Source organism: Zingiber officinale, chromosome 8A, assembly GCF_018446385.1.
Source record: "Zingiber officinale cultivar Zhangliang chromosome 8A, Zo_v1.1, whole genome shotgun sequence".
In the NCBI taxonomy this organism is placed as follows: domain Eukaryota; kingdom Viridiplantae; phylum Streptophyta; class Magnoliopsida; order Zingiberales; family Zingiberaceae; genus Zingiber; species Zingiber officinale.
This window is the reverse complement of record NC_056000.1, coordinates 135,685,016-135,702,029: the sequence shown is the minus strand read 5'-3', so window position 1 is coordinate 135,702,029 and position 17,014 is coordinate 135,685,016. Positions and strand designations below refer to the sequence as shown.

The following is a 17,014-nucleotide window of genomic DNA, read 5'->3' as shown; positions in this document are numbered from 1 at the left end:
CTGGGATATTTCAAGCAAGTGGACTGCAATTCCTCTTATTTTCATGCACTTGTAAAAAGAAATAACAAAAGGAATGAGGTCACAGTTGTGGAGAAGGAAGATGGCAGCCTTACGGAGTCATTTACGAAGGTGGTGCAGGCATTCACAGCATACTTCATAGGCCGGCTTGGTTCAACAAGAAACCGAACAACATTTCCTTATGATTGCCTGCAGTTTGGACGGAAGTTAGATTCTGCCCAACAAGAACAGATGGTTTGTCTCCCCACATCTGAAGAAATTAAGGCAGCACTTTTTGCTATAGGGAATCAGAGAGTGCCGGGATCTGATGGCTATGGTTCAAAATTTTTTCAAACAAGCTTGGAACATGGTTGGAGGGGGCTTTACTGCTGCTGTACTAGAGTTTTTCAACTGTGGTAAATTGCTCAAAAGATGGAACCATTCCTTAATATCTCTTGTCCCAAAGTCAGCCCATGCAAACAAAATGATAGATTATTGGCCGATCTCCTGCTCTATGGTATTCTACAAGGTTATTTCGAAAATCTTAGCGAGCAAAATGTCTGTCATATTGGATCAGATATTACATCAATCCCAAGCAACTTTTGTGCAAGGTTGTCTCATTACTGACAATATTCACATGGCCCAGGATCTTTTTAGAAAGTACAACAGAAAACGGATTTCTCCGAGGTGCATTATGAAGATCGATCTTCAAATGGCTTTTGACTCGGAACATTGGGATTTCCTGCATGAGGCCCTTATTGGACTGCAATTCCTGGAAAAATCTGTTGCATGAATTATAGAGTATGACTACCACATCCTTCTCAGTAGTTATTAATGGGGGGGCATTTGGTCTTTTCAAGGAGCTAGAGGTTTGTCACCATATCTTTTTGGCATTTGTGGGGAAATATTTGGGAGACAGATACAACAGTGCATAGGCAGCCCTAATTTTAATTTCCATCCAAAGTGTGCCCACCTCATACTAGCGCACTTGGCCTACGCAAATGATCTACTTCTTTTTAGCAGAGGTGATGCAAGTTCAGTTGGTACACTGACTACTTACTTACAGGAGTTTGGTGCAGCATCTGGCCTTCATATCAACAAACTAAAGTCTTGTATCTATCTCGCCGGGGTTGACGACATGACACATATATAGCTGCATTCCATTACGAGCTTTCAGGAGGGTTCCATGTCGTTTAGGTATCTTGGGATTCTTCTGGTTGCAGAGCGGGCTACGGATTTCTAATTACAGCTCACTGCTGGATTCACTAGTCTGACGGATCAATGCTTGGCCTCAAAAAAACACTATCTTATGCGAGCAAGGCGCAACTCATTACTATTGTAATCCAGGGAGTGGAGTGTTTCCGATTATCTATTTTACCACTTCCTATGGGTATTATTGATCATATTTACAACATGCAAATCTTTCACGTGGACATCTAAACATCCACCAATCTCTTAGGCAGATATGTGTAGACCCAAGGATGAAGGTGGTTTGGGATTTCGAGACTTACATGTTTGGAACTTAGCTCTCTTAGCTAAAGTGTTATGGTGGATACATGTCAAAGAGGATGCGCTTTGGATAAAGTGAGTGCATCACATTTACCTGAGACGCACGGATGTATGGTCTTGGGAGGTCGTCCACACAAACTCCCCCGGAGTCTCCCCCTAATTAAGCGATTGCTTCCAATACAGGACCTTGTCCTATTGGCAACTAGGACACTAAAGGTTGCTAGACAGATGTTGGCAGATTGGTTAACAAAGCGGACTGATAGAGTGGCTCAAGCGTATGATTTTTTTAGGCACCCTAGCCCTAAGAAACCATGGGTCCGGACAATGTGGAAGTCATATGTTCAGCCGAGCCATGCAGTTACATTTTAGATGTTAGCGCGGCGACATCTCCCCACTAGTAATACATAGGAATACTTGGAGAATCGGCAATGCACCTTTTGCCATCAAGTGCTAGAGTCCCAGGAGCATCTTTACTTTGGGTATCCCCCTATTGCGGAGCTTTGGAGGAGGATTAAAGAATGGTTTCATATGCGAAAGGAAATGTCTACATACAAATAGATTGTGCGAGTCTTTGGGAGATACTATCGAGGGAGTAGGGTGTCAACAAAGGTGTGTCACCTGGCATTGTCTTCTATGATTCATTATGTTTGGCGAGCGAGGAATGATAGTTTCTTTAGAGAGGGGCAGTTAGATATTGAGAAGATCTTCAAAAGTGTGCAAACTCATGTATACCGGTCTTTGGGGAGTGTACTCTGATCTGACGTTGCGTCAGACATAAGTAACTCGCAGGGACTAGTGGTTTGATTGGGGTGAGTGTGTGATGGCCTCCCATTAGCTATATCGGATGGTTGATGCTGGTGATTGGGCTTGCCTGATCCAATTTGTACCTCTTTTTTTCTTTGGATTCAATATATTTTTATTTTTCCAAAAATAACTAAGTGGGGTCCGCTAATAAAGAGGAAAAACCAAAAGGAATAATTAAGGAGAGTAGCTAACCTTGAAGGTGTCAGACTAGAGGAAAATAGAGTAAAAGAGACGACCTCTTTCATTCATGACATGAATTGATCAAATTTATCTCACATGTTCCACCTCACTTAGTGATGTTCTTGACATATGATCCCAATGAAAATTTAATATAAGAGAATAGAGTCATTGGAGTTTATTAGTCACAAATATGCATACAGCTCACATGTATAGTTCAATTATATTTGGAGCTACTGCTAGCATAATGAATAAAGAATTAAATGAAGATAATTGAGTTGTTTGTTTAATGTTGTTGAATAAAGTCAGGATATACGAGAATAGAGCAAAGAAGATTAACAAGTAGCTAAAGGAATATTGCAAGAGTTGTAGTTAGGTACCTTGAATCCAGATCTCTGAATTGCAATAGCAACTGCTTGAAATTTGGGATAATTCTTCAACTTGGAAATCACATATGGCCTTCCTATCTGCAAGGTTAAGGAAATGGCATGTAGAATTATCACTGGAAATATATTCATCAGTCCAGATGACTACAGACAAAGTTAGATTGGTAAATGGTATACATTAAGGTAATTAATTGGCACAGTTACTTGATTAAAAAACTGAATTTAGAATATAGTTTAAAATTTCGAGTCATATCGGAGTTTTGGATTATAAATGGAATAATATAGTTTCAGTGCCATTTTGTACTCTACCAATACGATTTCGGTACTTTTTAAATATAAAATATATTAAATTAAAAATATTTTTATAATATTTGATTACTATAAATACTTGTAGAGGCCTCGACGGTCGTGGAGCCTCGTGGGGGCAATGTTGATGTCAGCGCAGCGAATCGACAGATAGAACGATATGTTTCGCCCATGCCGCTCAATACGGCACGAGATTTTAAACCATGATTTAGAATGAGGAATTATATTTAAAACATAATGACAGTAGAAGCATACGATGTAATTTCTTTTTCTTGTAGATCGTTATCAAAACAGAAGAAAAAATAGGGAAATGCATATGAGCAAATATATAGTCATAACTATCCTAAGTTTTGTCCTTTGGCATCTTAGTGTAACTCAATTCAAATTTGATAAAATGGAAATGCACGATTATGAATTATGAGAATAAATGGTGAATTAAGAAAATAAATTGATCACTCGATCCACGAGTGTAGAATGAAGTAAGAGCAGAAAACTACAATGACAATAAAAAGAAAATCCAAAGCATTGAGAATAAATGTCTTTATTACATACAAAACTCAAAAATTATCCCCATAAAGCAAAAAACAAGGAACTAATATATATATTCCTCACAAGTCAATTACCATAACTATTTAGAGAGCATGTAATATAATTATTCACAACTAGTGTCAGATATTTTTCCTCCCATATCTTAAATGATACGTTAGGATAAATTCTTTTTTATTTCCAGTTTAGTCAAGCTCCTAATACAGATTTCTACTTTTTTTACATCTAAAGTGTGAAAGAAATTGTTATATTTCTTATGTTGTAAGTGGCACATACATTGAAGCTCCCACCCATGTGGCTTCCTGTCCCACCAAATACATTGAAGTTCTCTTACAAGTGCAGATTGCTCCACTTGACACCACACTTCTTCTTTAAGCACCAGTATCTCCTCCATCGGCTAACGGTAGTCTTCATCTTCTCTCCTAATTGCCCACTTAGTTTCTTCTTTATTTTCTTACTGTGCAACATCACCAACCTAGAGATGTTGGTTCTCTGCCTCATGTATTGTCGCCACTGTCTCTGCCACACACAAGCACCAGCCATAACCACAGACAGCCCTCCTCCCCCCTCCCAATTCCATTCCTACCTCATTGTCAGTCTCAACTTTCTCCTTGGTCATGCCCATCACTGAGAACCAAGGGGGAAATTGGATCAGGAAAGGACAAGCCATTATGTCCCTCTATTCCACTTCTCTCTCTTCCCTCTTGTTGCCAACATCTATAGCCTTGGCCGAGTCACGAGTAACAAATAACCTTCCTCATTTTTTGAGCATTTTACTAATCTCGAACAATGTTGTTTATACGGTGGTCAATTAAAGGAAAGAATTCTTAAATAATTGTATAGTTGATATTGGAAAAATGATTGGTTAATTTGAATTAATTACAATGTGTTATTTAGGTTTGAGCAAAGCACTTATTGTGTTCTACTGATTGGAAAAATTGTACGGTAAATATTTAAATTTATATATACTTTTATTTAGTCTGCAATGTCTAGTTTAAGATAGAAAATATAATATGAATCTTATTTAAGAATTGGGATTATATCGAGGTAGTGGGATCACGATTTAATTCAACTTTGAATTTTAGTTAATTTATTTTTTATTTTAGGTGAAGGGGGAGCTTTAATGTAATAGTAAAGTTGCTACCATGTGACCTTGAAGTCATGGGTTCAATCGCAAAAATAGTCTCTTGCAAAATGCATGATAAGACCATGTACAATAGACACAATGTGGTCAAACCCTTCCCTGGGACCTGCACTGGCCGGAGCTTCTTGCACTAAGGTGCCTTTTATTTTTTATTTTAGGTCATTATTATTATTAGAGATTTATTTCAAATTTTGAGTTATTTTTTATTGTATTTATAGATATAAGTTTAAGTGAAGCAAGTTAATTTTAGACACTTGAAACTTTATGCTATACATAGAAGTGGATAAATCTACTCTTTTAACTTCCATATATATTTTGTGCGTGAATAAATAAATAAATAAAATGGATTATTTATGCTTCTACAACTATTTCCAGAAAAGGGGATTAAAATAATACTTAAAATAGCAAAATGAATTTTAAAATGAATTAAACTACTTAGGGTTAAATAATTGATATTCTTTTATGTTCACATGACGATTTTGCATAGGAATTAACACGAGAAGGGTTATTTAAAAAATTAAAATGAATACTCTAATTTACCCTACTACTCTTCAATTAACATTTATGCTTTACCTATTCTAGTTAACTTAAATGTTGATACCTATACTCTTACACTGTATACCTCATACTCGGAGACCAGATGGCAATATATAATAAATTAGCATAACTTACAATAAAAAATTGATTTAGGTTAGGTGTTTAAACTAACTAATAAGATGTGACCCTATAATAGAAAAATTAAAATTGTGATGTCAAGATTTAAAGATGACCTGTGACATATTTTTTAGCTATTTATTTGGACTACTTTCTAGTTGTTCTAGTAGTAAGGAATCCCAACTTCAAAGATGAAGTTCTCTCTCATACTACCCTTAAATTTCAAATTTGGAGAAATAAGGATTTTGTTCAAAGAATGTCACATTCATTATTTCAAATATTTTCAGTGTCAGACAAAAACACTTGTATCCTTTTTTATTTGTGGAGTAACCTATGATGGGGCATTTAGCGGATCTTCGATCAAGTTTACTCTTATTTTGATGGTATACATAAACAAATGCAGAACACCCAAAAATTTTGAAAGGAAGATCAGAGGAAAGAACACGAGCATGAGCAAAAATTTTAATAAGGGATTAACATGGTGTTTCAAATTTTAGGACACGAGATGGCATCTGATTTATGAGACAAGTAGAAGTAAGAATGGCTTTCCCAGAAGATATTTTAGAACACTAGTAGAAAAAAATAGGGAGATTGAGCTACTTCCAACAAATAACCGTTTTTCCTCTCAATCATTCCATTTTGTTGGGGGTGTATTAACACATGAACTTACTTGGACATTCCCTAGATAAGTATTCACCTAGAATTGAATCGAAATACTCCCTAACATTATCAGACATCGGAATTTGAATTTTGGTATTGAATTGTATTTAGACCATGGAATTGAAAGCTCTGAATATTCTATCAGGCTCTAACTTTTCTTTCATAAGAAAAGCCCAAGTGAATCTTGTATGATCATCCATAAATATCATAAACCACAGAGCCTCATTAATATTTTTTATTTGAGAGGGTCTTGAAATATAACTGTGAATCAATGCGAATGGTTTTGATGGACAGTAGGGCACGCTTTGATAGATAGAATGTATATGTTTAGCAAGCTAACGGATCTCACATTTAAACAATTTTGAACTTTTATTGATGTATAAATGAGGAAACAACTTTTCAAGATACATAAAGTTTAGATGACCTAACTGATAGTGTTGTAGCATAGCTTCACTATTTTTATTAGTACTTAAATTAAAGACAGACTTAGGATTAGAATAACAAACTGACTTACTCTTAGAAAAATCACTACTCACCGCTAAGACTTCCCCAAGTTGAGGTATCTTGTTTTCGAACCCAATTCCCGAAAAACGCACATTTAGAAGAAATTTAGTAGAACAAATGCAATCATGAGTCAACTTACTGATGGACATGAAGTTACACTCAAATTTAGAGACATGAAGCATGAATTTGAGAGTAATTTCAGGTGAGAGTTAAATAGATCCAGTCCCCGGCCAGCTTGGACAAAGAACCATCGGTAAGGAGCAGAGTAAGAGTGGTGTGACACAATTGATAATCATAAAAAGGGACTTATCCCCTGTCATATGGTCTGATGCTCCTAAGTCAATAATCCAATGTTTGGAATGTTTAGCCCACATTGAGAATGCAGAACGTGAGTTATTTGCTTGTGCCTACATGCTGGTAGATGGGTTAGGAGTAGCACGCTGAGAAAGTGTGCTATTTAGAAGCTTTTGGAGCACTTCAAGTTGTTCCTTGGTGAATGAACTTGACTCAGTGGTGGCAGACGATTCCTCAACTGTGTTAGCTGAGTTGGCATGGCTATCTCTGTACTCAACTGATTTACCATGTATCTTCCAATCACAGTGATCACACCACGGTCTTTCCTTCCTTTATTGATGAGTATCTTGCTGATTTAGAGGACGGGAACCACAGACAACAAGTGCAGATCCTTCCAATATTGGAGATGGATGTTGAGTACTAATCACAACCTTTTTCCTGCTTTCCTCATGACAGACTTCAGAAAAGCTTCTCGAAGGCTTGGAATGGGCTTAGTTCCCATCACTTGGCCTCTAACTTTATCTAAATTCTTATTTAATCCCAATAGAAACTTAAATGTCCTTTTGTGCTCCACTATTTTGCAATATAGTGCATTGTCTTCGGGGCACTTCCATCCATGGCTCTAAAACATATCTAGTTGATGCCAGTGATGGGTGAATATGTTGAAATATTGCATCACTTTAAGGTCTCCCTGTCGTAAATCATGAAGAACTAACTCAACTGAAAATAACTCCAATGTATTCTCAAAACTAGAATAATTCTCTTGCACAGATTCTTAAATTGCTTATAAAATCTTATAGAGAAGAAAATCTCACCAATAACATCATTCATTGAATTTATGAGCCATGACATGATCAAATGATTTTCGACCTTCCACTTCTTGTAACCTGGATCATCATTCTTCGCAATTGGAATCTCCCCTATTAAATAATCTTCTTTGCCTCTGCCACAGATGAACATCCTGACGGATTGAGACTACTGGATTTCTTGTCCATTGAGTTTATGACAGGTGATGAGAAGATATATTTTCAAAATTTTCAGAATTTAGAAGTAGATATTTGACAGGAATGAGAAGATACATCGGAGGTAGAACTAGATTTTTCGGTTGCCATGTTTTCAAAGAACGTAGCTCTGATAACTAGAAGAATATCTGTTTCACATTACTTCAATTAGAGAATAATACATCCTTATATAAATGATTTACATGGCTATCATCCTAAACTTAACATATCCAATATAGGAAAATCCATATTATAGAATAAATTCAGATTATCCAATATAGGAAAAATCCAAATTATAGGATAAAATCAAAATTATCCAATATGGGAAAATCCAGAAGATAAAATGAATTAGTTATATTATAAAGCATTAGCTTTATGCTTAAAAAGAGTCCTCGAGCCTTTTTCGCTTGTAGGCTTTCGGCCATTTTATATGAGATAATTTTCTTGTTGGGTGGATTGCAAGTCGTTCATCATTTCTACTGTGTAAGGTACATTTCTGGGTAGACTGCAAGTCGTTCAACCTTTATATATATTTATAATGTATTTTGTATTGGATAAATTGAAAGTCATTCACTCATATATATGCATCTTTATCAAGTGGATAGTGGGTTGTTCACCCTTTATATAATGTACTTCATATTGGATATATTGTCAATCGTTTGCCCCATGCATATACAATTCATCTTTAGGTGGAAGGCGGGTGGTTCACCCTATATATTTATATGATGTACTTGGTATTGGATGGATTATGAGTCATTCATCCCATGTATATACAATACATCCTTATTGGGCGGATTGCTTGTCATTCACCCTTTATTTATTTGTCTATAGTGAAGTATTTTGTATCGAGAGGATTGTTAGTCGTTTATCTCTAAATATAATCAATCCCTTGCAGCATAAAAGAGGCAATTTGAAAAAGTAAAAATAATGAGAATAGTTAAGAGGAATAAAAGAAATATCAAGAATAAATTAATGTTGCTATAATGGTAAAAAAAGATGATTAACCTATTGAATATTTTATTGAGTTCTATGAGATTATATGGTGCACATCTTTTCTCATGCCACTTTGTAATTTTGTGTTTACTCTACACTTTTTCCTTGATCCTTCTAGCATGGTTTGAAATCTCATACCGTGCTGAGTGAAACAGTTGAAACATTCCAATAAATCACCTAAACTCGATACCCCTCGGCAAGGTTCAAAAACTCTAGCCATGTCATAGTTTCGATCTTTGAATGGAAAGGTACTATTTCAGTATCGTTCTAATCTTTCGATGCAAGGTGTTGGTGATAGATTTGAGATTGAAGGAGAAAAGAGACAAAGAAAAGGAAGGAGATATTGTCAACGCTAAGTGGTATAAGTTTTAGTAATCTACCAACAGGATATGTTTTGACCATTTTGTCTGACATGATACAAGATTTAAAGTTGTGCTTGACACCTACAATGTTTCCTTCCTATACTTCATCTCCTTCCTTCTTCAACTCCAACCCTTATAGGCACTATGCATCAAAACATTGGTCAGTTGAAAACTGAAACTTTGGCAGGGCTTGAATTTTAAACATTGCCTCGAAGTTCGCAGAGTTTAGGCAATCTTCGAGGTTAAGATAGTTATCCTAGGATACTTGCGCTCAAAGATACTTAGCGCCAATATTAAAGATGATTTTATTAGTGTTCATTTATTTTATTTTCTTATTACATAGATAATTTCTTGTGTACATTTTACTTTTATACAATTTCTCGTTTGTTAGTGTGAGTTGTTGGTCAACATGAACCTAGTTAATCATCATGTGTCAAATATTATATGAATGTATCTCTAAGATTCAACGATAACAACAATCAAATTTTATCCCACTAAGTGGGATCCGCTATATAGATCATTCTATGTCATTGGGTTCAATCCCCTACTATATCATCATTTATATTTAAATAAATTTTATTTTATTTTATTTTATTGTAGCTAATCAAATCTTTTTTTATCTCTCTTCCTGATTTGATGTACACATTTGTCATAATTTCACATCGCCTAACTAAAACATTTATTGATGTTTGTACCATCTTAAATGTATCTCCGAGTTTTTTCTATGCAACCCGACTTTTTCTCTAATATTTTTATTTTTTTTATATTCATCCTTATATGTCCACTCATTCACCTTAACATCCTCATCTTTGTAACTCTCATCTTTTGCTCACGTGCTCGAGTTATAGCTCAATATTCAGCTTCATATAACATAGTAGGTCTAACCGTCATTTTGTAAAAACTTTTCTTTCAGTTTAGATGTACTTTACAATCACAAAGAACACTGACGCTCTCCTCCATTTCAACCATCTCGCTTATATTCTATGTGGCATCTCTCTCAACTCCTCCATCCTTTTGCAAAAAAGATCCTGAACACTTAAAACTCTCAACTACAAATAGCTCATTATCTTCTATCTTAACAATTATCTCATTATGTCTAATATTACTAACTAAATTCCATATATTTTATATTTACTCTACTAAGCCTAAAATGACTAGTGAGTTCATAAAAAGATAGCGACTTACAGTTAATCCTTGATGTAACTCTATCCTTATGAGAAACGTTTCAGTTAATCTGCCTAAAGTCGATTCGGTTCGGTTTGGTTTTAACCGAATACTCACCCTTAATGTTATCTAAACACAAAATTCACAAAAAGAAGGAAAAAACTAGAGTAAAAAATCAAAGAGTACCCTTTTTTATTAAAATTGTAAAAAAGATGCTCCTTTTGCATTAATTATCATAATAATGCCCCATTCCGCCTCAGTACATTTTTATTCCCAAAAATACCCCTATTTTCAGTTTTGTTGTAGTAGTTACGAGACTGTAGCTACTACACATTCGTAGCTACTATAATCTCATAGCTGCTACAACTACACACTTGCAACAATTACGATCTCATCAACTATAAGATCATGGTTGCTACAACTACACAGTATAGCAGCTACGAGATCATAGCTACTACAACAATGTAGCAATTATAATCTCATAGCTCCTACACCTATACAATTGTAGCAGCTATAATCCCGTAACTGCTACAACACAGGATGAATTGTCTATGTTGTAACAATTACAATCATAGCTCTTATAATAGTATTATGTGTTGACCAGAGTTGGAATGTCTATATTGTACCAACTATGCATCCTAACAACTACAACAACGTCGAAGAAGGGCATTTTCGAAAATAAAAATGGATTCAAGTAGGATGGAGTGTTGTTTTGATAATAAATGACAAAAGATGTCTTTTTGACGATTCCACTATAAAAGAGTATTGTTTTGAATTTTGCTCAAAAATCTAACTTTTTAATATTTTATTAATATTTTAACTAATCAATAGTATAATTAAAGTATACAAATTTCTTTTCAGTATAAAAAAATGTATGACTATGTTATCTACACCCAAAAGTTACAAAAAAAAAAGAAAAAAAATTAGTTTTTAATATTTTAATAATATTTTTAACTTATTAATATTATACGTAATATATATCGACCTATTAAACAAAATAAATTCAAAAAAGCAAACATATTAATATATGTTAATATAATTTCTAGGATTAGACATTGTTATATTATAGTCATATATCATATTACCATAATAATAATATATTAAGACCCCCAGGCCATGATGCAACGGCAAGACACTCAAGCAGTTTCTCAAGCACCCAAGGTTCGAATCCCAACTACAACGCACTATAGGGTATTTTCCCCCAAATATGATGAAAATTTTAGGACGTTGGCTACTAGATGAGAAGCGCTCGTGCTTCTGGATTTACATGGTGGTCGGTGTGGGGTCGGGCCGTCCACCTTAGGACTAGCTAGATCGAAGGCCGAAACACCAAGATTATCACATAATAATAATAATAATAATAATAATAATAATAATATAGCAATAATAAGTTATATTAAATTCAATTTTAAAAAATTAAATTATAAATTTTATATTAGGAATTTCTTATTTTTTATTAAAATATAATAAAATAAAATAAGAAATGAATTTGATCAAGAATTACATAATGATTGGAAAATAGAAACTAAGTATGTGGAATACAACAAGAAAGAATACCATGTAATTTTGTACAAAAGTCAGCACAGTCTACTTATTAACTCTTTTAATTTTCAAATATTTGTTTAAATTTTTAAATTTTAAATTGTGTAGTATATAATTGTAAATTGAAAATATATTGATAGAAAAAATGAAAAAATTATCTCCACATTCTTATGTCATTTTTATTGTGTTATTAGAACTAAAAAAAAAGACAGCCCAATGCACAAAGCTCCCATTATGCGGGGTCCTAGGGAAGGATCCGAGGTTATTTCCAGGATTCAAACTCGTAACTCTGGTCACAAAGCAACAACTTTACCGTTGCGCCATGGTTCTCCTTCATTAGAACCCAAAGGCATGAAAAGACAAATAAAAATTTAAAACTATATTTTACTAGCTCAATTTACATTTTAATTCTTCTAATCTTGGAACAATTTGTTTAAAACAATTTTTAATCTTAAAGTAACTAAAGTGTGTAATTTTAAATTGTAAATGTATATATGTAAAAAAAAACTTTCCCTACATTTCTAGTGATGATATCAATTTGATAATTAAAATTATAATTTATTATGTTTTTGTGTCATTTTTAGATGAAATTTATATGCAAGTTGAGGCAAGGTTACAAGAAAGTCATTATAACCATAAATATCACAATATGAAAACAAAATTTATTGTGCTATTTGAATTTGAAAATAAAAAATATATATAAAAAAACCTTTCTTGTGGCTCAATATAGATTTTTAGAGCTTTTAATTTTGAATATTGTTTAATTTTTTTTACTTTAAAATTAAAGTCTAGTGTGTAATTGTAAGTTGTAAAGATATAAATGTAGAAAATCATCCCTCCAATCGTAGCTAGGTAGAATGGATGTTTGTATTTATTTTTTTTAATTCCTATTCTATCAAAGTAGACAAAGAAAGGGCTTAGAATCTTAGATTCATATACTTCATATTTCTTCCTGTCAAATAGACATAACCCCTTCTTTTCTCCCTTCCAAGTAAATAGTGCATTAGTGTCGATTGAAAACTCTTTCCAATTACATGATTATTCAAGCATTGAATGATCTAATCCTCTTAGAAGATGTTTAATGTTGAGATGCTAGCACCTTCATGCTTTTCTCAAGAGAATCATATTAAGACAAAGTAGAGGCTAGATGCTTAGACAACTCTTGATCCACAAAGGTATAAATTATACTCTTGTTTTGTTGCTTGCCTATTGTTCTAACCTTTAAATTTTCACTAGAAACCCAATAATTGTGCCCTATAACTCCATTGTTGTATTCCTTAGGGCTTAATGATCAACAGGAAGTAACCTTTAGGATTCTCCAATATATCGAGAAAGTTCTAGGAAAAGGATAGTTATATCATTATCATGGTCATCTTTAGATGTGGTACACAGATTCCAAAGATTCACTTATAAATAGACAATTGACACCAAGATACTATTTTTCTTTTGGAGGATATAGGGTAGTAGTATTGGATATATGCCTCAAATATAATATCAATAGAAAAAAAATATATATGATTCCTAGAATTAAGTGGTGGAAGTTAAAGGATGGGAAGCAAAATATATTTAAGGAGAAGGTAGAAATATAAGCATTAGATGAAATATACGATGACTCTAATATAACATGGGATAAAATGATATCAAAGTTGAAAATAGTAGCTAAAAGTGTACTCAGTGAGTCAAAGGGACATGCACCACTAAGTAAAGAATCTTGATGGTGGAATGAGAAAGTACAAGAGAAAGTGAAGAAAAAACGAATAGCTTATAAGGAATTATATATTTGTAAAAACGAGGAAAACTTAAAAAAAATATACAATGGCCAAGAAAGAAGCTAAGAATGTATTAGCCAAAGTGAGAGAAAGGAAAACAAGAGATCTTAGCCAAATAAAATGCATTAAAGATGAATGTAATAGGGTATTAGTAAACGATGGAGAAATACAAGAACGGTGGAAGAGGTATTTTCATTAACTTTTTAATGAAGGTTTAGGTGACCAACTTAACTTAGGTAATTTAAGTAGGTCAAATGAGCATAGAAATTTTAATTTTTATCGTAGAATTCAAACTTCAGAAATAAAACAAATTTTAAATGAGATGCACAATGGAAAAGCCGTTGGACTAAATGATATTCCGATAGAGGTATGGAAGTGCTTAGGGAAACAAGGTATTGAATGGCTTACAAAATTATTTAATATGATATTGAAAACGAAAAAAATGTCTGACCAATGGAGGATAAGTACTCTAGTTCCCTTATATAAGAACAAGAGAAACGTACAAAATTGTGCAAACTATAGGGGTATTAAATTAATGAGTCATACTACAAAACTTTAGGAAAAAATAATAGAAAAAAAGATCAAGGAAGGAGACAGTGACAAAAAATCAATTTGGGTTCATGCTTGGAAGGTCGACAATAGAAGCTATACATCTTCTTAGACAATTAATTGAAAAATATCGGGAGCAAAAACAAGATCTACACATAGTATTCATTGACTTAGAAAAAACTTATGATAGAGTCCAAGAGAAATTATATGAAGAATTTTAGAAAAGAGAGGTGTTAGCGTAACATATATTGAACTAATTAAGGATATGTGTAAGGATGTAACGACTAGAATAAAGACTTCAGACGGAGCAACTGAAGCATTTCCAATAAAGATAGGGTTACATCAAGGATCAACTCTAAGTCTCTATCTTTTTACACTAATTATAGATGAACTCACTGCGCACATTCAAGACACAATACCGTGGTGCATGTTGTTTACAGATGATATTATTTTGGTAAATGAAACACGTGAAGGAGTAAATGCTAAACTAGAATCTTGGAGGGAAACACTAGAAGGGAAAGGTTTTAAGCTTAGTAGATTAATGACAGAATATATGGAATTTAATTTTAGCAATATTAGAAGTAATGAAATAATTGTTAAGATAGGAGATGACGAGTTGCCCGGAACCGAGAGATTTAAATATTTAGGATCATTTTTGTAAAACGATGGAGGGATTGAGAGAGATGTCTTACATAGAATACAAGCAGGATTGATGAAATGGAGGGGAGTGTCGAGTGTTTTATGTGACCGTAAAGTACCTCTTAAACTTAAAGGTAAGTTCTATAAAATCACAGTTAGACCTGCTATATTATATGGGGTTGAATGTTGGGCTATGACTCGAGCACATGAGCAGAAGATGAGAGTTGCAGAGATGAGGATGTTAAGGTGGATATGTGGACATACGAGGATGAACAAAATAAGAAATGAGAGTATTAGAGAGAAAGTCGGAGTTGCATCTATTGAGAAAAAACTCCGAGAGACATGTTTAAAATAGTACGGACATGTATTTAAACGACCAATAAATGCTCCAGTTAGGCGATGTGAACTATGATAAACATACATATCAAACAAGAAAGAGGAAGACTAAAAAAGACTTGGCTCGTAACAATAAAACAAGATAAAATTTATTTAAATATAGATGATGATATAATAGAAGATAGAGCTCAATGGCGTAAAAGGATTCATACAGCCGACCCCACCTAATGGGAAAAGGCTTGGTTGTTGTTGTTGTTGTAGGTAACATGATATCCTAAAAGCAAGCAGACTAGGTCAATATCTTATTACATATAAGCTTATGGGACAAATAGTTAATACTGAGTTGGATAATACTCCTATCGAGATAATACTCCTATTGAGCCAATAAAGTTATCAAACGAAATGCCACTTTGTTTGTTTGCTCGAACAAGTGGTTAGCAAGCTTACTTATCAAGGACGTAAGGGCTCTTAGAATTGAACATATTGAATTTTATAATATCTTTAAACCATCTTGAGGGGAAGTGTTAGAGACCTAGCTATAAATGATTAGGAGTATTTCAATTGATACACAATTGAGATGGATGTATATGTAATGTCAATTACAACACAGTATATAGGTAGAGGGGACTACTTAAATATCCAATTCTAATAACTTTCCCTAACAATTACTCGTCTTTCAATTAGAGCATTTAAAACATTATTTCAATGTTTATACAACATGTCTTATGTGATAAACAGGAGGCATAGTTCAAAATAGCCTCATGAGCAGACTTATCAAGCTAATAAAATCATAAAATAATTTGTCTCAAATTCTCAATGCTACTATATTTCACTATACTGTAGAATTATAATATAGTTTTTCATTGTCCATTTTACAATAAAAATAGAATTAAAAGTACCACTTTTTGTCATACCGAACCTTACTGCATGGATGCTAGAATACTAGTATAATATCACTCCAACTAGAAGTTGGCATTAGTCCTAGACCCTATTTTCAAAACATGTGATAATCAATTCATCAAATCCTATAAAACCTGTGTCTTTTCTACATTTGTAGGAAAAATTGCAGAGAAAAAAATTACATGTCTAAACAACTTCAAATTCTTAACATTAACTAATAATATTTGAATTGATGATGAAGCTGATGATATAAAAATAAGTATAAAGATAATAATAATTGAACATATTTATTGAAAACAATATTCAGATGATTCGAACATTTACCGTTCTTCCAAGTAGAAATGCAGCAGTTGCACCAAGTGTTGCTCCAATTGAGTCAGCAATAAAGCCAATGGGCAACCCAAAAAGATACCCACCACCAAGCTGGTAGACAAGGTAATATTAGCTAAAACCAAAAAGAAGATAAACGTGATTGTTATACAACTTTCAGATAAGCAAACTACACTAAACCATTATGTATCCCATTGGCAACAAGACAAACTTAGTGGCTTATAATCTAAACAAGTGTCCATCCACCACTAGCCAACACATCATGAAATGATCACACATAGATTAATAATATTTCACAGAATACTGAGCAAGTATACAACAGATTCTCTCGTAGGTAATATGCACATTTGTGGTATTATAAGTCCACTCATTTTTACTCCACCTCATCTACAACCTCAGAAGCAATGGCTGAGGTAATTTGCCATCCTGTTCCAATGTCTATTCCACC

General features: G+C 33.6%; 1 protein-coding gene across 1 annotated transcript in view; it reads right to left on the bottom strand.

Moving 5' to 3' along the window:
• Window positions 1-16,696, bottom strand: part of LOC122010368 (transmembrane protein 64-like) — a 42,356-nt gene extending 25,660 nt beyond the window's left edge. Inside the window, exons 1-2 of the mRNA XM_042566876.1 lie at window positions 16,561-16,696; window positions 2,868-2,954 (exon numbers count right to left, since the gene is read on the bottom strand). The gene's annotated coding sequence lies outside the window, so the exon portion shown is untranslated. The remainder of the gene's footprint in view (window positions 1-2,867; window positions 2,955-16,560) is intronic.
• Window positions 16,697-17,014: the final 318 nt, after the last annotated feature.